This window comes from Anastrepha ludens, chromosome 4, assembly GCF_028408465.1.
Source record: "Anastrepha ludens isolate Willacy chromosome 4, idAnaLude1.1, whole genome shotgun sequence".
Taxonomy (NCBI): Eukaryota; Metazoa; Arthropoda; class Insecta; order Diptera; family Tephritidae; genus Anastrepha; species Anastrepha ludens.
Genome location: NC_071500.1, coordinates 131,148,089 through 131,165,784, shown reverse-complemented (window position 1 = coordinate 131,165,784; position 17,696 = coordinate 131,148,089). Strand labels below are relative to the sequence as shown.

The following is a 17,696-nucleotide window of genomic DNA, read 5'->3' as shown; positions in this document are numbered from 1 at the left end:
TGATAAGTCTTTATGCATTTTCATGAAATTAATTTCACACAGTTAAAACTCATAATATACCCTCTGCATGAGACCTGCGAGAACTATTTTCCTACTTGGCCTGGCGAATATTTACAATGGTATTGTTGCACTTCTTTAAAAAACACAACCAAGGCGAAGTAGTTTTCATGCATCTTAATCACGAATCTTTGGCGGTGATTCAAATAAAAACTGATTTTGTTCAGATTCACATATGCATATCTTTATACCAGCGTATATATGTACGTAAATATAAACTACCCACGTTGAATTTTCTAAATAATCGCAAATTTACGCAGACCGATGCACTTGTGCTACACAATGATGTGCTGTCCTGTGAAGTGCTGATAGAATAAGATTTCGCATTCAGGCCGCATATGTTAGAAATAGCATTAGCAAGTGGGAACTTGTAAGTTGTTGACAAGTTTGTTGCACAAAAAGCTAAAAAGCTGAAAAGCTTTTAACATTGAGCTTTGAATTGTATGTAGCCATTGTAGCTATTACTGTACCACAGCCGCAGTAGCCCTGCATAAACATTCTAGTGGCTGAAGTAGAGTTTATTCAGTAGATTTGCACTAGTGCGACGGTGACTGAAGTTCTACCAGTTGAGATATGACATATACGTGTTTTATTCGTAGTAAATCTTAAAACAAACGACTTTTAACTAGTCTGTTCTTGGTTGAGTATGGATAAAATGAATTTCCTACTGATACATTCACGGGCTCACAGCATATTTTGTGCAGCGCATACCATCAATTCTAAAGCTCCTTAACTATAAAACTAAGAGGCGTCTTAAAGAGATATTGGCACAACTAGACTTTAACACTAATCTCAATTTCTTGTGAGAATTTAAAAGTGTTTAAATAGCAGAAAACTAATAAACCAGAAAATACTGCTTAATTTCAGAGCACAGCTTATTTTATACAGGCACTTGTGATTTTAAAAATGTTTAAGTAAAAACGATTTTGAGATTTTTTAATACTTTAATCAATTTGACATTGAGGGTATTAGATCAGATGAAATATTCATCCATCCCGTTTCCAGATTCTCCATTAGGCCATGTTTTTTTTAAGTTTTCGGAATAGATCACAAATTTTCAATAACATTACAGTGTGGTGAGTGTGCCGACAGCGCCATCAAATGTGACAATTGTATGATATATTAGCCAGGATTAGACAAAAACCCTTTTGTGTTTTGAATCGTTATCTTGATAAAATCGGCAACTAGGCTTTTCGTAATCTGCAACAAATTATCTTTTAGAATCTGTAGGTTATTAAATTTGTCTATTGTTCTTCTAAAAGTAATCGCCCCTCGGCAAGCAATGCACATGCACTGTCATAAGAAAGCTACTCATAAAAACTATCAGCTGTTTGAAGGCAGCGTAAAACTGGAGATCCCTTCACTTGTGGAATATTCCAAGACGCACACATAGGCGGAGGAGCTTTGCCAAACATCCAAAACGGGTATAATCGCCAATGATATACCTATATATCACGTCAGTCCATAAGTTCGTGCGTATTTTACCCATAATTTCGCTTTTGTACGATTTTTGCATACAAAAAATTATTCGCGAAATATAACGGAACTATTTATATTTTCTTTGATATATTGTGCATTCAATAGGTGATTTTAATCGCGGATAGAAGCACGTGTTGTTAAAAAATAAAATGGAATCTTCGAAGGCGTATAAGAAGCATATTTTGTATTTTTTGTATAAAAGTGGTAAAAATGCAACATGCTGCTGCAAAAATAAACACTGTTCACGGAGAGGATACCGTGAGTGTAAGGACTGCGCAAAAGTGGTTTTCAAAATTTCGAAGTGGTAACTGCGACGTGGAGGATGCCCCGCGTGCTGGTCGTCCTGAAGTCTTTAACTCCGACGCGTTGCTCGAGCTCGTGGAAGCTGAGCCAAATTTGACAGTCGATATGATAGCTCAGAGGTTACATGCATCGCATGGAACAGTTCACAGGCACCTGGTTCAGTTGGGAAAGGTTTCAAAGCTGGGAAAATGGGTTCCGCATAGAATTTCCGTCGCCAACCTTCAGCAGAGAGTGAATGTGTGTTCTCAGCTGCTGCAATGGCTTGAAAATGGAAGTTTTTTGAACCGTATCGTTACTGACGATGAAAAATTGGTCCTTTACAATAATCCTGTTTGCAAACGCCAAAGGTTAGATAAAGATGAAACACCGGAACCGACCCCTAGAGATGGCCTTCACCCCAAGAAGATTCTCCTGTCTATTTGGTGGGATATGTTCGGTATTGTTTATTATGAACTTCTGGAACTAAACCAGACGATAACTGCTGATTGTTATTCCCATCAGCTATAAAACCTGAATGAGGCACTTAAAAAAAATCGGCCGTATATTAAATATTATTATTAAATATATTATTGATTAATAAATACTTTAAACATCTTTTTTATTAATTTTAAAACCACCTTTAAAAAACGCACGAACTTATGGACTGGCCTGATACATATATTATATACTTACATATATGTATTGTTGTTTTAACAGACAGCAACCTACCGGCACTAACAGTCGACTTACAGGCCCAGCCCATCACGCCTCCATCCCTCGCCATGTTTCATTGTCGGCCTCAAATTTTAATTTCAGTGCATTATTGGTTTATTCGAAAGAGCTATCATACCCATTATTTATGGGACACGATTTTATTCGTGTGGCTAGCTTGGTTGGCTTCGCAGTAGCTTCTCCCGTTAATACACTTTTCTGAGACCTTCGTGGAGGATTCTGGTTTTATCTCACAAATCTTTTGCTCGGTATTCGTTTTAAGGGCCTGAATTGTTAATAGATTATTCGCATAACGACAGTCTTTCACGACACTCTGCAAAAAAAATGATAGTGGCGCGCTAAAGATCGATTGTGGTCAAGGCTGTGTGACATGGCGCGCCGTCCTGCGCCAAAGATCATCCAAGTTTATGTCTTCTTTCTGACCTCAAAAATCGTTTATCATGACTCTGCAGTCCTAACCGTTGGGTAGAGTAGTTCTAGTAGGATTTAAATAACAGGCTATTAATGTCACACTTCAAAATCCCCACAAAATTGTTACTCTCTTAGAATGCATTGGTTCTCCGACGATAACGTGCACTTTTTCCGATTTCCAGATTAGGGAGTTTCGTTGTTGAACAAAAACATCAATTTTGTGTCGAAACACAGTAAATCCCATTAACTTACCACAATTCCGATTCATTAAAGATTTATTCAGTGAATTTAAAAGTTAACCCTTTCGGTACATCTTTTTATTGCGCCATCCAAAAAATCCAAATTTTTGTCTGAGTATTTATTTTAGGACCAATAACAATACAAATTAATTTTTTTTTTTTTTTTGTTAAGTGATTTTTTTTTAATGTTGCCATATGGCAACAAATGTTTTGTATTCATTTCAATCGCAAATAAACTTCTTCTGCAATCTAATGCAAGTTAACACCTTACGAGAAATTTGTTGCCATATGGCAACAAGCTTAGTTTTAAAAATTAGCACAGCTTTTAAAGCTGCGAGCAAAAAAATATTTATATGCCAAATGACAGATTGCACATTTTTCTATATACTTTATTCAAAAATTGTTGAAAACATTTGCCCAAAATGCCTCAAAAATCTAAAAATGCAAAATACAAATTTCAGAGTGAAGTGCTATATGCCAGAAGGCTTTCTTTAAAAATGTTGTATTACCGATATATAATGGGCGGTTATTATTTATTTTATTTCTGTTTAACCACTAAACTTCAATTTTTGAAAATATGTAACAAAAAAGTTGATATTTTTTACAAGAGAGTGTTGACGACCTTTTAAAGTTTACTGTTGCCATATGGCAACAATATCGCGAAAGGGTTAAGGTATATCTGAGTTTAAACGAGTGAGTCATCACCTATGGTTTGGAGACGGTAGATGTCAAACCGATGCCAAGAGGAAGTCTCTGCCATCCGCAGGTGCTGGGAGAAGATATGTAAGCCCATAGTTGGAGAAGCTCTTGTGGACATGGGTGTGGAATCCGCCACGGCGGATGTTGGCAGTGCTGAGGACGCCCCTTCATTACCGGAGTCCGCCGTACGGCATCGGGCTTGTATGTTCATCAGGAAGAAACTTAATGAATGTTTTTCGCTTAATTACAGTAATGCAGCCATTATAACTGTGGATCTGCAAGGTAGATCCACCTCTGACGCTGCTAAGGAAGACCCTACTGAGGTGAGACGCAGGAAAACTTGCATCATCAGAGGTACGGACTCCCACAAAAACTGCTGAGGAAGTTGTTTTTCTAACTTGCTGGAGGAGATGGTGAGAAGACGCTACAGGGTGATTTCTTATGTGGATTACATGACATATATTGTAAGAGGGAAATTTGTCGATATTCTCTACGATGGTTATCTAAACGCATTTGTTAGATGGACCGTAGATTACGTCCTATCGGCAAATCCTCTCAAGATGGAACTCGTGCTATTTGGGTTTATAATACTATGATAAATTCAATTCTGTTTTGTGAGGTCTTTGTCTGGTGGTGAGAGATCAAAGATCAGCTTAGAATTCAAGCCCGTGGCGACAAATCAATATAAAGTGTCTCTAAGTCCAAGCAGAACATTCTCTACTCACTTTCCAAAAAGGGAAGAATGCAGGGAGTGCAGCACTTTAGATAAAGCCTGGTGTATCAGTTCACGGATGGCTCAAAATTATATGAATGGGTTGGCAGAGAAGTATTCCGAGAGGAGCTTTCCAGCAGGCTCAAGTTCTGGGACTCGAAATTAGTTGGGAAATGCCTGACTTCACTTTCGATCGCATTCAAATTTTTAGATATTAATCTGATCTGTGTACCTGGTCATAGTGAGATTGCAGGAAACTGGAGGAAGGGGATCTGTGTGGTAGTTTTTCAGCAAATTCTGGCTACTGGAAAGGTGGGTTTCACGTCAAACTTGTAAGGTCGCGAAATTCTTCCGGCCACGTATGGATGGAAAGCGCTCGAGGGGTCTTCTAAAGCCAACAAAACCTTCTTTCTCGAATTTTGTTGGTGTCCTTACAGAACATTTTTCGCTAGATACACACGCTGTTGGACTTCGAACCATTTTTGCGTCACCTCTATAGAGGATTAGATGGAATTATTTCAGTTATTCTCTTTAGTTAAGACCTTCGGTTCAATCAAGATAACGACTTGAAGCAAAAACCGCCGATTGTACAAAATTGGATTATTTGGAATTGCCCGCCTGCTGTCCAAATACCAGGGCAATCGGAAGATTTGAATGTTATTCAGGACCTGTGATCGATTCCAGGTAAACAGACTCGAAAACATTAAGTTCGAAATCAAGCTGACCTTAAAAAGCCGTTAAAAGAGGAATGACAAGAAAGTTCTTCTGAATATACATATGTATCATACTAAGAAGTTTGTGGAGGTATGTAGGTAGGTAGGTTGAAGTACCGGTCTAGCACTCCTCAAGTAGCACTAAAGCGCCGTTTTGATACCATTATAAGACCTCCAACAGACAGATATCTATAGCCAGCCAGAGCTGTAGGAGGAGATTTATTGGATTTAGGTTGGCGCACTGCCCTCGTGACTAAAGTAGTTATAAATATGTAATGTTTTTAGGACAGTGTTATTTTGGCATTCGCCTTGTTAGTTTGAGTTATGTTTTTTTTTTTTTTTGCATGGCGGCCGCCATAGCCGAATGGGTTGGTGCGTGACTATCATTCGGGAGTGCATAGGTTCGAGTCTTCGTGCATGAAACAGTAAAATTATAGAAACAATTTTGTGTAATAGCGGTCGCCCATCGGCAGGCAATGGCAAAGAAAAAGCCATGAAAAATCTCCTCATAAAAACCATTCGCCGTTAGTTAAGGAATGATTTCATTCACAAATAATAAATAAAAATTGTTAAGTCAATTCTAAGTATATTCATGCAGGGCTGACCAAATCCAAACATATGTATTTTAAGAATACCGAAAGGTAAACATATTGTAAGAAAAACAAGAGATGAACATGTTTTTCCTAAACAGCAAACAAAGAAACTAATATACAAGTCGTGTACCTGAAACAGTGAGATGAGGTATAAGTATAAATACGTTATTTTCCGTTTATCTCTTCATCGGGTTAAAAAATTTAATTGCTTAATTTTGTCTGTGAGCCAAAGTACGTTAAATTGACAAATCAAACTATTATATTTTCTACTTCCAATCAGCAACTGAAAAATTGTTCAGATGATGATCATTTATGTATGTATGTTATGTACGTATGTACTTCCGTTTATACATATATTCAATGGAGAAGGGTTTACAAATAATTACAGAGTAGGATCCAGAGAGAGAGAAAATAATAAAGTATCATCCACATCCATTTGTATGCCTACATATAATGGGGAGTAAGAAAAACAGCATTAAAAAAGCGCAAAAGAACCAATCATGAAATACACAAAATTCCATTTGGCCCAGATTATTTTGAAGGTCACATATTATCGACGGTCGTTCACCTAGTTTATACAAGAAGCTGTCCCATACATACGCATCTGCACACATGCATACATCTATGTTTATATGTAAGTCTACATAAACATGCCCGTATATACATATGTACTTATCCAAAACTTGAAAACAGCCAGTAGAAAATTTATACCTACAGAGGCTAAACCTCCAGTAGTTGGGTTTCCTCCAAAACTACGACATGTGCATTCGTAAGTATTTAAAATATTACTGTAAAACTTTAAATTTGGTGGCGAAATGTCAAATGCGATGTTGTTGAAGTTACTAACTATGAAAGTGAATGCTACAAGTTGGCTTAGCTTTTCACTACTGGGAACGTTGCATGTACACATATCTAAGTACAAGAGTGTATTGGAGTAACCCCACGTATATTCACCATCGTTGTACTCTCACTCTTTTAAGTTCTGATGAGAAAATTGCGTTTGCGTGTGCGTGAAATAAATACATAAACATGAATGCATACGTGGGCACGTGGGCATATATTATAGCCGAGCAGATTTAGAACTAGCCCAGGACTACATATCTGCTTTTGAGATAGCACGACGCCACGCGCCGTTCCCAGCATTGGCGTTTGATTCATTATTTCCACGTGGCGACGTAATTGGCTCTAGCCAAATGAACATTAGCGCAAAATAAGCACCAGGAAATTTGGCGAATCACGTGGAGAGCAACAACACAAAATATCTTACATGAGTTGATATAAACGGTTTGAGTTTAAAGTACATAAAACAAAGAGGCTATTCGGAATGAGACCCTTGAATGAGCTGGGAAATTACAGGTAACCGTTAAACTGCTGGGTATGCAAATAAAACGAAACAAAATGGAGCAACTGTAAAGAAATGCTAAATTTAACTGATCGCGAGTATTTTTTAAATGTTGGATGCCAAATACAACGACATACATATATGTGCATACTCGTGTATATTATTGGCGCTTACACCCTTCATTGACTGCTCTTTCCTGATGTTATACCTTATCTACCTGCTTGACCACGACCTGACCATACATATTGGCATTCTTATTATTATTAATGAGCCATGACGCACTACGACCTCTTATGTGGTCTATTGTGCTTGATCTCAACCCTAGAATTGGGATTTCAGTACCTCTTCATGCTTTTTATTCTATATCTCCAATGGACTTAGAGTCGCACAACCTAGGTTTACATGTCTTCGTTTTGCGAGAGCTGCACATTCGCAGAGTTTCCTGAAGGCTACATTGCCACGTATAGTGTCGAGGGAGAATTTGTAAGTCCTCTCTATCCAAATTTAGGAGTATATTTATTGCTCTTCTGGAGGGAAGGATAAACTGTTTAGCCTGCCTCTGTTCTGGACTCTCTATCCAGAGTCGTGTGAATTCCCTGTCCTTACAGCCTTTTATAAATTCCATTATGTCTACTTTGGTGAGCCCATAAAAAGTCGATTATGTGAGACTGCAGTGCCCAGAAAGCTACCTGCAAATGTGCTTTGAAGTAATACCTCTCATACAAAAGCCACTCGCATCAGCCCCACCATCCGCAAGCTGCCACCCATCTGTGTACCAGACTTCCGATCAGATTTATTGTATGGGGAACCTGGGTAACCCAATCTAAATTAGTTATCTTGAAATTCCTAGAGATCATTAGCACAAAATTTAATATAGTGCGCAATTGCACTATAGGATTGTTTATGATTTTTTTTATAATTTGCATACGCCCTGTACAATTTCCGATGCTGTTGACAGAAATATTATTAACTCTCACCGCTCCTAAGGTAGCCTCTTTTTCTAACATAAAGTGCAATTAGTTCAGCAGTGAGTATCCCAGTTATGTCGCCGCACACCAGTCATAATTACTTACTTAGTTTAGTTATAGGTTAGTTAAAACGGCAGTGAATGATCTGGTGGATGGGATATACCAAAAAGACATGTGAGGGCGAAAAAAACCTCATCGTTTTGTTGATAACAGCACCTAAGTGAACATTCCAAGTAGGAAGTGCATCCCATGAGGCCATACTCTGGTGGTCATTATTGATTTATGTGTCCCTCTTAGTTCCATGCTGATTTTTCGTGTCTTGAGCATGGACAACACTCAGTGACTCATCATGGGATTTATAGCTCTGCTGAGTATGACTTGTTGCAATGCTTGATGAGACCTACTGACACATACCCCGAGACGTCAATAAAAGCACATCCAGATTAATTTTTAGGGAGCCTCTTATTCTTTTATAGAATGTATGTATGTAGTTAACGTATCATTAGACCCCATTAAGTTCTGGTAATTTATATGGACTAAACTTAGATATAGCTGCTTGCATTCATTCTGCCAAGGTAAGCTTAGATTCGATTTAGATTTGCGGGGGTTGGACAAGCCCAAGCACTCAGTCAGGAAGACCATTGTAAGCTTAGTTGCAAGGCTTTACCCCGGAAAATGTATTTCAAGCAAAAGTTTGTTCGAGTCTTTTGGATTCTCTGTAAAGTTCTCATCTTTTTTAAGGGCAAATATTATTTGTTAGTTCTTTTAAGAGGACTTTCTGAAGGCTTAATTGGAATGCCTTGATTTCACTAATCCAATATTCAATATTTAACATTAAACCAATCAATTTTATTACTATATATTTTACCTACTTTTATATAAATAAATTGTACTCTGTTGGGATGTGAGGAGCTTGACTCGTACACACATGAGGAAAACTATTGTGAAATATTTTTTTGGGACTTAATTTGGATTTAATTCCTTCAATTCAAACTATCGCTCCTCCTAGAGATGGGAATGTTCTTATACATTAAAAATTTTGCTAACCTGAAAGTCGTTTTTGATGTTTGGAAAGGGGATATAATAATAACAACAGCAACAATAAAAACAATATTAATACTGAAGTTTTAATGTCTATCCGCAAATTGTAGTAATTTCATAAATCTTTTGAAAGCCCTTCAAAGGTGAAATTTCACAGGACAAGCAGCACTGTTTTGCATTTCTCTAAGTGTCGCGAATTCAAAACGATGCGCCATTTTTCATTTTGTATGTTTTAAATACACTTAAGTATGATATGTACGACAAATGCATTTAGTTTTGGCACGATTTTTTATTTGATTCGAAATGTGTATTTTTATGAATAAAAACATATTCGATCCTATTTACATAAATATTCGCTGAGTTTCATTGCGAAAATTATTCGTCCACAGGAACCAATACATTTTATCGAGTTTAGCACTACCGTTTTGCCGCAATATAATACGTAGTCAAGCGAGTAATGCAATTACTTATCCAATTTACAATAAAAAATGTTCTGAGTGATGGAAATCTTAATTTTTGCGCATTCCCTCGCTTACCTGTTTGTATACTGCAGTTGTTGTTGCAGTGCTGCAAAAATACGATTTAGGTTGCGGGGCAAGAAATAAGGAAATTTAGTTTAAAATCGGAATTCTCTTTATTCTTGTTATTGTCAAGAAACGTGTTAAAGTATTACTACTGCCGCGACGATGACAGTCACTGTTATTTTTGTCTCCTAATTTCACTCAAATGCGGTTATTTTTCGTGGAAAGTAATATAATAAAATATATAAACAAATAACTTATACAAAGAGGAAGTATGTATGAAAGAGCTCTTTAAGATCGGTTGTATTTTTAAATTCAAACTAAGAACATTTACTTATCCGTTTAGCGACTTACATAAAAGGCTGGTTTACAACTTATGAATGATAAATCAAGTCTACCGCGTGCACGTTTACAGAACTAGATAATGGTGATAGGGACTCTATCTGGGTGATTTCGCGCCGGATGTTATTTTTCAACGTTCAATAATTCTTGGTTTAATCGTTTAAACACCATTTTTGAAATGGCTCAAATGGCTCAGGTGTTCAAACCACCAAATTAATTTATTTATTAATCTAGAAATATAGTACGGGATTAACATAGAATTGCAAAGGACTTTTTTAAGGAAACTTTCCTATTCCTCGTTCAATGCGCTAAAGAAGAAATGGGCAGTCAATCACACCGTGGGCAATTAGAGAGCTGCGTTGACACTTGTGTTGCCTCATTACATCAACAATTTGTGGTTCCCGTTGTGGGGCATTGCCTGTAATTGCATGTACGCACTGTACAACGCGTTGATACAACAATCGCAGCGTGTGTGCTGGTCGTAGGGATTGTTGATACAAAAAGGCAGCGTGTATACGTTGCTTTAGTATTTTTGTTCCTCGCGTTCGTGCAGGTTGATAGAGTTAGTGGAAGTTTGATTGTATTCGATAGCAGTTGGTTGTTTGGTTGGTGCTATTTATCGTTCGCAGCTAAAAGAGACATTTCTATCATTTTATTAATATTTGATTGTGTAATAAATATTTGCCTGTACATACACTTAAAATTTGCCTATAATAATAAATAAAAATATTCCTTGGAATAATCCAAATTGGTGACCCCGAACAAAGAGCATTTTCATAAAAAAGTGTTTTCTGAGAAAATTGTGGACATTTCTAATACGGCGAGCGTGCATCGACCATAACCTAAATTTCACCTGCACCTGCATACTAACATTCCCGCACATTCCACCACGTGTAACCATCGCTTGTGGTACTACACCAAAGTTCGAAACTTAACGGCGAAATTTAACGCAAACATTTAAAAGGAGTTTTTATTGATGCAACGCGGTTGGTAGGAATTACCTTCCGCATTTAACTCACAATTCTATGCAACCATACAAACAATGGTACTATTAATGCAACTTTAAAACGTAATTCAACGTGCAAATACAACATTTTGGATGCAATATTTTTTTGAATGAGAATATCATCAAACAACGAGAAGCCTTATCTACGACCAAGAGAGCAAATACCAATCTAGGTTTTGGAAGCCATTCAAGGGAACCTACAATCAATATTTACCACAATGATCCAAGGAGACTGCACACCTGGAACCTCATCAGGAGCCTCTCAACGGAAACTACAACAAGAATTTCGCGAAAATGTGAGTACCTTCACCGATCAGCCTTTACAAAGTAGTCATTTTGCGGTTAAACCACCCGTTTTCTTGAAAAGTAGCCCTCATATATTTTTCATTCAAATAGAGACGTCTTTTCGACGCGCTAACATTTCTCGTGATGATACAAAATACGACCACGTGGTCGGCGCATTAGACGCGCAAATTCTCGAACTGGTCAGTGATTTTCTTCGCAATCCTCCCGAAACGGACAAATATGAGTGTCTCAAAAATAGAATTATCGCGGAATTCGCGGACTCCGAATCGAAAAAATTCGAAAGTTACTTAATGACGTTGAGCTTGGTGACCGTAAACCATCTCAGCTTTTGCGCCACATGCGTGACCTGGCCGGAAGTTCAGTTTCGGAAACAATTTTAAAAAGCTGGTGGATTGAAAGATTGCCGGTTACACTTCGAGCTTGCTTAATAATTGGTGATGAAGATTTAGACATATGCGCCAAACGCGCCGATACGATCATGGACTTTGTTGGATCCACATCCTCACAAGTCATGGCAGTGAAAGCTGGTGCCAGTACACCACATAAAAATGAACAATTTGAGGAAATCCTCAACAATATTAAAGCTTTGACATAGGCAGTTGCTAATTTGGCAACCCAGTTGACCACCCCCGGTGATCGTTCACGGTCACGATCACGAAGTGGCAACAACCAGAATGCACGTTCAAGCTCCGGCGACAACGGTAAGGCCAAACCGTTTTGCCGATACCACTACAAGTTCGGTGGCGCAGCACTCAAATGTGTTCCCCCGTGCAAATTTAATGATAAAAGGAAAACTAAAAGCCGTTTCCTTAGGGACGACAGACGAAGCGGAAGTCATGACCAGTCGTCGATTTTTCATTACGGACAAAAACACCTGCAGGAATTTTCTCATTGACACCGGCTCCGATATCTCAATTCTACCGCGTATTTTCGGTAACAAATCGGCCGGCCCGTCCTCATATCGTTTATTTGCCGCAAACGGCACTCCCATTAAGACTTTCGGCCAATATCAGCTTAGCCTGAACTTGGCAATTTCACGTGGCCATTCATAATTGCCGAGGTAGATAAGCCAATCATCGGCATAGATTTTTTAAATTACTACGATCTCATTATTGATGTCAAAAAGCGCAAAATTATTGACGAAAAAACCCAACTGGTGGTTAAATGCAATTCCATTATGACTCCATATGAACGTTTATCCACCATCAATGTCGCGAATAACAATATGGCTGATCTCATTAGCGAATTCAAGGCTCTGACGCTTCCACCGATTTTTAGCAATACGGATTTAGTCCCATCTCATGACATTACTCATCAAATCATTACCACGGGTCAGCCCATATTTTCGGCAGCACGTCGTCTCAACCCGGAGCGACTTAAAATTGCCAAAACAGAATTCTGCAGTCCAAGCAAAAGTGCATGGGCAAGTCCATTACACATGGTTCCCAAAAAAGATGGGCGCTGGCGATTCTGCGGTGACTATCGGCGTCTCAATGCCATTACAGTACCAGATCGCTATCCCTTGCCTCATATTCATGACTTTACACAAAAGTTTGCTGGATGCAAAATTTTCTCGATCATTGATTTGGTTAGTGCTTACAACCAAATTCCAATTGATAGGGCTGACAAGGAAAAAACGGCCATAATCACCCCATTTGGCCTATATGAATTTAACGTCATGACATTCGGTCTCAGAAATGCTTCTCAAACATTTCAAAGGTTCATGAACAAGCTGTTCATGAATTTGGATTTCGTTTTCGTCTACATAGACGATATTTGCGTGGCTTCGGTTAACGAAACCGAACACCGGAAGCATCTTCGCATAGTTTTCGAGAGATTAAGCGCTCACAATTTGCCTAAGGCCAAAACCGAGGCCATTTGTCAGTTCAAAAAGCCGACAGTAGCTCATGAGTTGCGCCGTTTCTTGGCACTCCTCAATTATTATCGTCGTTTTTTGGCTAATGCTGCTTACACGCAGGGTAAACTACAATCCCTCATTGTCGGAAATACAAAAAAAAGACAGAACGCCATTGATCTGGACTGAAGAGGCGTCCCAGGCGTTTGAACAATGCAAGTCTGATCTGGCTAAGGCCACACTGCTGGCACATCCTTTGCCGAATGCCCAACTGATTTTAAATGTTGATGCCAGCAATTTTTCGGTTGGTGCAGTTTTACAACAGCGAGTGGGTAATGATTTACAACCCCTAAGTTTTTTTTTCCAATCGAATGTCTGAGACCCAAAAGAAATACAGTACCTACGATCGTGAATTATTGGCAATCTACTTGGCTATCAAGCATAATAGATACATGATCGAGGGTCGTGAATGCATCATTCTCACCGACCACAAGCCCATTACGTTTGCTTTCAAGCAAAAACCGGAAAAAGCTTCGCCCAGACAGTTAAGGCATCTTGACTTGATTGGCCAATATTGCACAGACATCCGGTACATATCGGGCAAAGATAACGTTGTGGCAGACGCTCTATCAAGAATCGACTCCATTTCCAAAAGCGAAATTGGCCATCGTGATATCGCTCAGTTGCAAAGCAATGACGAAGAGCTGACATCATTGTTGAGTCCAGATTCCAACACTCATATCAAGCTTCACAAAATCACAATTCATGATTCCGAGTTACCCCTATTTTGCGACATTTCCCAGGAGAGGGTTCGCCCTTTCATTCCACAAGCTTTACGAAAACAAATTTTCAATCTGGTGCACAATGTTTGTCATCCCGGCAAACATGCTACCAGCAAGCTTATCACAGAACGCTATTTCTGGCCAGACATGAAAAAAGACGCTACGCGTTGGACAAGTCAATGTCTCGATTGCCAAAAAAGTAAAATTTCTCGACATAATCGAGCAACTCTTGCTGAGTTTAAAATTCCTGACGGTAGATTTCACCATGTCAACATCGATTTGATTGGTCCTCTGCCGGTCTCAAATGGATTCCGTTATTGTCTCACTTGCATTGACAGATTCTCCCGATGGCCCACGGCCATTCCACTGCAGGATATGTCGGCGGAGGCTGTCGCAAATGCCCTCTTAAACGGATGGATCTCTCACTATGGTATTCCACGCGTTATCACAACGGATCAAGGTAGGCAGTTTGAATCCGCTTTGTTCAGGGAATTATCAAAAATTATTGGATTCAAACACAATCACACGACTGCGTATCATCCACAAACGAATGGCATGATCGAACGTTTTCACCGTACGCTTAAAGCTGCGATCATGTGCAAAAACGATGCCACTTGGGCCAATTCACTTCCTCTCATTATGCTTGGCCTCCGCGCTTCACACAAGCCAGATTTAAACGCCTCGCCGGCCGAGCTCGTTTACGGTACAACTTTGCGTCTCCCCGGTGATTTTTTTGAGTATTCCAAAGAACCTGAGTATTCGACCGAATTCGTGAGCGAATTGAGGAGTACCATTGAGCAGTTACGTCCGATCGCGTCGTCCAACCATGCCAATATTAAAAGCTACATTCAGAGTGGGCTTGCCAACTGCACTCACGTTTTCTTACGCGACGATTCAGTTCGCAAATCGTTAAAACGTCCCTATGACGGGCCTTACAAAATCATTAAACGTGGGGATAAGACCCTTGACATTGACATTCGAGGCAGATCGGTGACGGTAACCACAGATAGAGTCAAGGCTGCATGCTTAGACTCAAATTGTATTAACCAAAATTTACCTCCTAGTATTAATCAAGAGGCTCAACCAACAATTACTCATAAGCAAAATGTACGGCCATTAGATTTAAGTTACGAAAAACAACCTATTAGTAATAAGAATGGGGATGCCACACATCCAATGGCCACCAAAACCACTCGCGCTGGCAGACAGATTGTAAAACCACAGCGCTTCGTTTCTTTTGTATCGTGATCGGTTGATCACTGGTGGGGGAGTGATGTGGGGCATTGCCTGTAATTGCATGTACGCACTGTACAACGCGTTGATACAACAATCGCAGCGTGTGTGCTGGTCGTAGGGATTGTTGATACAAAAAGGCAGCGTGTATACGTTGCTTTAGTATTTTTGTTCCTCGCGTTCGTGCAGGTTGATAGAGTTAGTGGAAGTTTGATTGTATTCGATAGCAGTTGGTTGTTTGGTTGGTGCTATTTATCGTTCGCAGCTAAAAGAGACATTTCTATCATTTTATTAATATTTGATTGTATAATAAATATTTGCCTGTACATACACTTAAAATTTGCCTATAATAATAAATAAAAATATTCCTTGGAAAAATCCAAACCGTCATAGAGTGTCCTACAGTTTTATGCCATAACCAAACAACACGCCGCGCCTACTTAATGGTAAATTTGTATTAATGTATCTATAACGACTTAATAAAACCCGCACAAACTTGGTACACATTTTATCTCCCACCCGTATTTAGATCCGACATAAATATTATTGGGATCGGAATGTGGACGTGGTACCCTTTATATGCTAAAAACTGAATTTCTGTCCGTATGATGTCACAAGCTATAGCTCTCGTTGTTCAAGAGTTTGTTTGATTCCAAAAAGTAACAGATCATAAATTCCGATCCGTGCCAAATTTAGTACTGCCTTACCTAAAATGTTTTTTAGCGGTAATACATAGATGTAGAACAGTTTTAAGTCGGAATACATATGTATGTATGTATGGGGAGAGGTACTAAATTCTGCTTTTCGAAATTCTTTTGGATGAAAATTCTGTAAAAATCAATAAAAAAGTTCTGTCCAGCCTAAATTCTTTTAGGTCAATATTCTGTATTTAAAATTCTGTATGATCAAAATGATGGAGAACTGAAATTCTGTATATTAAAATTCTGGAATCAAAATTATTTTCGATCAAAATGCTGTAAAAATATAACCAAACTAGCAAACCCGGCCCGATTCGCTGGGCCCACTAAAATAGAATAGATATGGTTTAGAACAGAAAAGATATGGTTTTCATATAATATTATTTATTTCTTTATTCTTTATTCAAGCGCTTAGGCATAACCAATATTTTTTGTTTTTCTATTTGTTTTTGAGTAAATATATAATGTTGTTGGCTTCCCAACACGTGAACAGCCAACGTATAGTTGACCATGGGTGAATACTGGTTCTTCTAAATTCATCCCGCATATTTCTAAAGTCTGCCCTTGTGATTTATTGATAGTTATTGCAAATGCTAAACGAATGGGCAGTTGCAAACGCTTGAATTCAAATGGCAATTCAGGTGGAATCATTGAAATTCTTGGTATTAGAACGTCTTCATTCTTGGCATTATGGTATTCTGAGATTTTAAAACATGTTTTTTTTCAATTTTGTGGATTATATTTTCGATGCAAATGTGTTTAAAAGCCCAAGTCCACATGGTCAGGATTATTTTATTTTGTTATGATTTTCTTAAATCATCTCTTTTCTTCTCAAAATTGTTGACAATTTGCATGATAAGACTATTAATTTTTTCTTCTTTTGCATCCTTTAACAATTTCTTTTGTTTATTCATTTTTTTTTTTTACCATTTTTTCACTCATGGTGTATCGTAGCTTATCGCATATGAACCGAAAAAATAAATCCACAAAACATAATTTCATTTGAACATTCGGATTTCACATTAAATTCTCAAATTTCGTAAGAAATTATTCACTGTTCCAAAATCCACTCCAAAAAAATTCACAAAAAATGTTTACACTTTGCACTTACGTCTTCTCCTTATGGCGTCCAAATCAGAAAGAAATATTGACACATTGTAACTCACACTGTCAATTTGACAGTTCAGTTCCGCCCCAAGCGTTAAAAAAGTAAACGACTTATGGCTGGTTCAAAAGAACGCTGTACGCGTTGCCAGTGTTCCGAATTACAACTAAACTTTACGAAACCCATTTTCAATACTTACTTAACAATGTGTGTAAGTTTGGTTTAATTCGGTGCAAAGAAACGGCGGGTCCACGTTTTGGCATATATTTCGAGACCCTAGTCATCAATAGGTATGAAAATTACCCCGTATTAAAGCACTTATCAACAGCTTTCATTTGATACCCATATTGTACATACACAACCAAAGGTTGCCCGGGTCCACAGTTTGACCTATATCTCGAGACCCCAGTCACGGAGCGCATGAAAAATACCCTGTACTAAAGCATTCACCAACAGCTTCCATTTGATATCCATATTGTACAAACACATCCCAGGGTTACCCGAGTCCACGTTTTGGCCTATATCTTGAGACCCTAGTCACTGAACGGTATGAAAAGTACTCTATACTATAGAAATCATC

The 17,696-nt window shown here is 38.4% G+C and overlaps 1 protein-coding gene across 1 annotated transcript in view; it reads right to left on the bottom strand.

The window, feature by feature from the left end:
* The window catches only part of LOC128861250 (ecdysone-inducible protein E75), a 113,940-nt gene that overhangs the window by 84,807 nt on the left and 11,437 nt on the right, over window positions 1-17,696 (bottom strand). The gene's annotated exons all lie outside the window — the stretch shown is intronic.